The 6,873-nt window shown below is 38.4% G+C and overlaps 1 long non-coding RNA gene across 1 annotated transcript in view; it reads left to right on the top strand.

Annotated features, from left to right (window-relative positions):
* Window positions 1-3,566: 3,566 nt before the first annotated feature.
* Window positions 3,567-6,873, top strand: part of LOC138155814 (uncharacterized) — a 16,114-nt gene continuing 12,807 nt past the window's right edge. Inside the window, exon 1 of the long non-coding RNA XR_011166998.1 lies at window positions 3,567-3,974. This is a non-coding gene — a long non-coding RNA (uncharacterized lncRNA). The remainder of the gene's footprint in view (window positions 3,975-6,873) is intronic.

Genomic DNA, 6,873 nt, shown 5'->3' with positions numbered 1-6,873 from the left:
GTAACAAGACTAATGGATCTTGCAAGATGATGAGATTTCCCAATGATGAGTTTGCTGAGGAACTGGAGTAGAAGCCAAGGAAATTCAAAACAAGCGTCCTATTATCAGACGGCTGATAATGATCTATTCACATCCTGACAGAGAAATGATGGATTCAAGATGTAGAATGAGACGTGTAATTTTGGCTAACATGGGAATTTGTTTTGCTTGATCATGAAATTTGCTACAAGGGTTTTGTTTTTCTTTTATTTCCTCTTTCAAATCGGGGGTAGGAGGGAGAGAAAAACATCAGTGCTTATTAATTGAAAAATAACTTTTTTAAGTTGAAAGAAATCACATTCCTGTGTGCCCCATCTACCTTTTCTCTCTTTTTTTCTCTTTCTGCAAGGTTATTCTGTTTAAAAAATATACAAAAAGCTTCTTACTGGGCAGCCATTTTCATTTAGGCAGGATCTTAGTGATTATCCTTCATGTGACATCTGTGGGGGGAAAATGAAGAAGGAACCTGAGAATTAGCAAGCAGTAGCTAATTTACATTCCCCCCCCCCCCATGGGGTGGAAAAATAGGCTTAAGAGAAATGGCATTAAAAGGAAGACACCAGGCAGGCAAAACAGGGTCCTCCATCTAAAATATGTAACTGAAATTACAGAGTAATTAGAGAATATTTACATAGGGTGGTACTTATTTTCCTTCCTAAATAGCTGGAGTGAAAGCGTGAGCCTTGTCATTTTTAAACTCCATGATTTTCCTAAATATTCACCATAGTAAACAGCCATAATTAAGATTCATCACCCGTAATCAGATTCCAAATTATTTTGTGAATACATTATCTATGCCAATGAACCTTCCCCCACCCTCCAGTCAGTCTTAAAACCAGTGGAAGTTTCACAATAGGCCTTTAAACAAATACTTGCTCTCTCACAATGCCCACATGTCCAAGATATCAATTTGGACTTTCTTTGATCCATTAACTGTTTTAATCACGTACTTTCAGAACACTTAAACAAATGTGCTGTCTGAAGGTAGAAGTACTCCAAGTGCCCTCACGCTGCATGCTAAGTGTTTTTCTCTGAATCAGAGCCAGAGAGCAGTCATTGGCACAGTAACTGTTTTCATGTAGGGATTTCATCTCCCAACCTTTGCTCACTCAAAATGCAAAACCTAAAGAATTCAGCTTTCTCATTTTTCCTCCTTAAGAAAATGTAATGAAAATACAATGCAGCAATCTACCAGGAATGAAGAAACAAAGAGGTTAACCATGGCAAGAAGCTATAAAATGAATTTGGTGAAAGGGACTGAGAGGCCCCATTATGGTATTGAAGAAGTGTGTGTTGGGTCAGTGTGAGATTAAAGCTGACATACTTAAAAGTAGCCTACTGCCTTTCCATTTCAGAGGCTTCATTCAGAGAAGCAGCCTGTCATGGTGAAGAGAGGGTGGGCTTCAAGGCAGGAAGCCTTAGGTTCATGTCCTGCCCCTGACACATATTTTTAGTGTGACCATAGGCAAGTTACAACCTCTTGGTGCCCAAGGCAACCCTCTAAAACTATAAATTATGGAAGAAGTGCCAGTTTCTAGCCCAAAACAGATGAAACAATAAAACAAAACACATTTAGTTTAATAAATGCTTGTTGATTGATGGTTTTGTCCAAATGTAATGAGGGTATCTCGTACTTTTCAAAAAAAAAAATTTTTTTTTTTTGCAGATTCTCAAAACATGCACTCACCATCTGTCAGGCTAAAGTGAAAAACTGTCTAATACACATGGATGCTTAGTAAATTGGTAGACTATATCTGGGTTGCCCCTCCTGTTTTTTAAGTAAATAATTTTAACTCTTTTCATTTGGGGCATTTAACACTGAAAAATACAATTTGTTTAGCTTGTCGAAGTGATAAACTATGCTTGTACTTAATCTTCTCAGGTCTAGCTTTTTTTTTTTTTACAAAGCAATTCAACAAGTATTTTTTAATCTCCTATTTTGTGCCCAGAACTGTGATAAGATACAAATACTCATAATGTACAACATCACTTGATTTGTTTCTATATCTCCATTTCTGTTTCATACCCTTTTATGGATGGGAATTGGAGCCACAGTTTAATTGGTGTGTAGAGTTATCAACAGGGAAAGTGTCTCTATCAATGTAGATCAGTAACTACTCTGTAATTTGCAGTCTTTGAGAATGGGCACCAAGATATTAATTGGCTTGTCTGGGGTCATTCAGGCAGTGTGAGCACAAGGGGAATTTGAACCCCATCTTTCCTATGCCAAGATTCCACTCTGCCACCCTGAATTTAAATTATAAATGTACAAGAGAGTTAGTAGTTTGTATTAATTTTTTTCTACATATACTTGTATGTATATCTATCCCCCCCATTAGAAAGTAAGCTACTTGAGGGTAGGGACTTTTTTTTTAACTCTTACTTTGCATCACATACAGTGCCTGTGATATTGTACACACTTAATAACAAAAATGCTTCTTGATTCATTGATATTCTGAGTACCTTTCAAAATGTGACCCAGTTAATCCCTTTTGGGTAGACTTTAGGCATATGCCAAATTTAAGCTTTGTTTAAGAGATGGTTCCCAGAGCTCTACTATAGTGTAATGTAGTGAGTATGAAAAGAGCTGGATTCCCTTTTTTCAAAAGCAGGATCCCCCAAGACCTGAACCAGGTTAAGGTGAATGAGCCCAGAGCTAGGGACCCTTAGTGAGAGAGGGAGTCCTTGCTGTCTATGCCAGGAGATTTTTGCACTGAATTTTTCTAAACTGTTTAAAAATCTTCCACATAAAGGATCTGGTACCCATTTGTTGAAACTATGAAAATGGAACACCTTCTGAGAAGATGGAAAATCACTAGCCAAATTTAAACAAAAACCTTTGCATAATTGATAGATGGGACAGAAAAATGAGAGACATGATTTTAGTATAGCCAGTGCTACACTTCTTGCTATTAGAACTACTATCTTTGTAAGGAATATTTTTTATTTATGATAGCCATTAAAACAAACCAAGTATCAAAATAAAACTGAATGTCAAATCAGACCTTCAAATTACCGTATCACAAAATGTTAAATCAAGACTTTAAAAAAATAATGAACACATTCAATCGCATTACTCTCATTATAAATAGAATTACTAATAATTTTAGCCAGAGGGGAGAAAAGGTTTTTTTGTTCCATTAATAAATAAAAGTAAGAGCTTCCTCATCAGAGTTCCCTAAAGAAATGAAATCACTCTAGTACCTAACGCTAATAAATAAAAAAAAATTATTTTAAAAATATTTATTTGATCCTTTTAAAAGTTTTATGTTTTGTGAATGTTTTACCTTATAAAAGATGAATACAGTAATGCATGTATATAATTTATATGTGAGAGGGGAGAGATGTGACCCTCCCTCTGCTCCCCGGTCAAGTCTTTAATTTAGTATTTTATTTTGTCCTAGTTACATGCAAAAACAATTTTTAACATTCGTTTTTAAAACTTTGAGTTCCGAATCCTCTCCTTTCTTCCCTTCCCACCCACCTTTGAGAAGACAAGTAATTCGATATAGGTTATACATGTGTAGTCATGCAAAACATATCCACGATAGCATGACCAAGATTTAAGGAATCAACAATATAGACTTAAGCTCTAATTCCTCCGTGAAGTACAAACCCTTCCGTAATTGAGTTAAGAAGGGTACGATATGATTGGCCAAGAAAACAAATTAGTCATGCCTCTCGGGACTTTAAATTGCTAAACTGTGGAGAGCTCTAGGAAATCGAAGGTGGAGTGAGATCTCCCTCCCCGCCCTTTCCTGATCCCCTCTCTTGTCCCTCATGCCGCCCCAAGAATAGGACTTTTTTTCTCTCCTCCTTGCCCCCAACAGTAGAGACATCTAGGTAGTGGCATCTAGCAGCAGAGCGGAAGATTGCAAATCGTGGGAGAGATTGCAAGTTGGAAGCCACCTGTGGAAGAGACTCCGGCAAGGGAGGTGAGAGAGGGGATTTCCCTTCCATCCCCTCCCCATATACATCATCTCTGTGGTTTTTAAAGGGACCTACTAGATGAGTAGGAGACACTGGATCCAGTGAGGAGACAGGCACACGCTACTGGCTGGTGACAGGCATAGACAGTCACTAGAGGGAGGGAGCAGCTTTCAGGATTGTGACCCCTGAAATTGAGAGGGACACTCCCTGGGGTTAGGCTGAGCAATACCCTGGATATAAATGCTACAGTCAAAGGAAGTTGCATGAAGATTCTACAAGGGAGAAAGCACTTCCAAATTCGGTATTATGAGGATTTGTGAGTGGCCTGATGCCTTACTGCATGGTATTTTATGTTTGAGCCCACTCTTCCCATGGATGATGCATATTTGTGCGGGTGTGTACTAGATTTATGGGAAGAATGTCTTTTAACTACTGTTCTTGACATGCCATTTTAATAAACAATTTTGTTAAGAACTAATTGATTCTACTGGATTGACTGTTAATGGAAGGTTTACTGTTGGGAGCTCTTGAGCCCCACAGGGACCCAACCCATGAAGACAGCTATTCAATATGCATGCATATATATATAGATAGATAGTACATACTCGCAATTTTTTACTAATATGAATGAAAAAGTTGCATAGTACTCATTTTATTCTACTCCCTTGGACTTAAGAAGAGGAATTTGTGATGTGAACCTTCTTACTATCCAAGATCATTTTAAGGTGAATACTCACTCTTTCCCAACATTCAGTTTCATACTTTTATGTTTGTTGTTATTTTTGTGGTTCAGTTTTGTCTAACTCTTCATGACCCTATTCGGGTTGGGTTTTTTTTTTTTTTTTGGGTGGGGAGCAAAGATATTGTAATGGTTTGCCATTTCCTTCTCTAGCTCATTTTTAAGATGAGGAAACTGTTAATTGACTTGCCCAGGGTAACACAGCTGATAAGTGTCTGAGGTAAGATTTGAATTCAGGAAGATGAGTCTTTTTGATTCTGGGTCCAGCGCCAACTAGTGCATTTTAAGGTATAACAAATCAACCCCAAGAAGAAGGGGAATCAGCTCACAGTCAAACCCCAGACCCACTCCGCCCTAGAGTTTTTCTTTATTCAGTCTCTGATAGGCCATATTTCATAGGTTGGTGGCTTACAGAAGGTTAATTGTCCTTCTGTGCTCTGACATAGGGCACATCTGCACTAATGTTTACAATTCTGGACACTAGATTTTGGGAAGGAAATAAAAAAGATGGAATGTGAACACAGAAGAAGGCAACCAGGATGATGAGAAGACTAGGAACCCTACATGAGTCAGTTGAAGGAAATAAGAATGTTTGACCCAGGGTGACCTTGGGCAAGTCACTTAACCCCAATTGCCCTACCTTCCCCCCTCCAAAAAAAAAAAAGAATATTTGACCCAGAGGGAGGAAACAAGCATTTATTAAGCACTTACTTACATGCCAGGTGCTTTACAAATTTCATCTCATTTGATCCTCACGACAACCCTGTGAGGCAGGTGCTATTATTACTCCCGTTTTACAGTTGAGGAGACTGAGGAAAACAGAGGTTAAATGACTTGCCCAGAGTCACACAGCTAGTAATTGTCTGAGGCTTATTTGAATTGAGGTCTTCCTGATTCCAGGCCCAGTGTTCTATCCATTACATCACCTAGCTGCCTAATCACACGTTGAAAACCATTTATTAAATGAAGGTTTGTAGAAGATCTAAGAGCTGTTTATTTCTCAGACCTTTCTGTCTCTTCTGACAGCACAGGAGAAAAAGTGAGTTGCCTGTGGGATTGAGGACCATTTTTGTTCATTTCATGGTTAAAGCAAATCATTACTTCATTACTAACCTTCTAGTAATGAGCCTCTCCATAACTTAGATAGGCTGGTCTTTGGACAGCAAATGAAGTCTGCCATTAGGTTAGTACTGGAAGTTGCAGCCTAGCAAAACCTGTTGGAGTTTGCACTAAGCCTATGCATAGCCTTTGAAAACCCAGGGTCACTTTCATGCCAGAATGTGTGAATCTTGTGTATTTTGGGCTAAGGAAGACATTGACAGCCTTGAGTGTAGCTAGAGAAATGGTGGTCTGGTTGGTGAGGGTTGGTTGAAAGAACTGGGGATCTTTATTTAGCCTGGAAGAAGGAAGACTTAGGGGGTCAGAGGAAGGGCACGATAGCTGTCTTCCAGTATTTTCATAGCTATCATATGGAAAAGAGGGATTAGGATTTATCCTGCTTTGCTTTGGAAGATAGAACTAGGGCAGAGGCTGTAGAGTCAACCTTCAGTTGGGTGTAAGAGAAACACTTCCTGACAATTGAAGCATCTGAAAGTGTAATGGTTTACATGTTGAGCTGATGGATTTCTAGCCTTGGCCTCTGAAGTCATATCCAACCCTGAGGAATGTAATTCTGATGTGTATTACATCTATTACATCTTATGTGTGACCTATGCCAGAGGAGTGCTGAAGCCAACAATGGTGATCAGCTGATCGTTGAATTTGCAGTGTGAACATTTACACCTCAGGAATTGGTTACAAATTAAAGTTTGATTTACTGTTTTATTGTTGATTGTCTAAACTTAAGAAAGCATGGGAAAATGTTAACAATGCAGATTAAACCTAAAAGAGTGTCTGATGCATATTTTTTTTCAGAGTCATTTGTTATACATTTACCAGCACACCCCAGGAAATGACAATTGAAATCTAGAAACATTCCTCTAAACTCAGTTTTCAGTTCCTTTCATACCCAGTGTTCTATCAGGACTGCTACTTTAGTTGTGAAATGAATGAGCTCCAATTTCTATCTCTGTCCCTGTACACCCTCTAGTGGAAGTGCTAACAAGTAACAAAATAAAGAAGAAAGAAAGAAAGAAAGAAAGAAAGAAAGAAAGAAAGAAAGAAAG

This window comes from Petaurus breviceps, unplaced genomic scaffold, assembly GCF_028583685.1.
Source record: "Petaurus breviceps papuanus isolate PSGF00001 unplaced genomic scaffold, PetGlider_PUasm1.0 98, whole genome shotgun sequence".
NCBI classification, from domain to species: Eukaryota; Metazoa; Chordata; class Mammalia; order Diprotodontia; family Petauridae; genus Petaurus; species Petaurus breviceps.
Note: the sequence above shows the minus strand (reverse complement) of the source record. Positions and strands in the feature narration are given on the sequence as shown.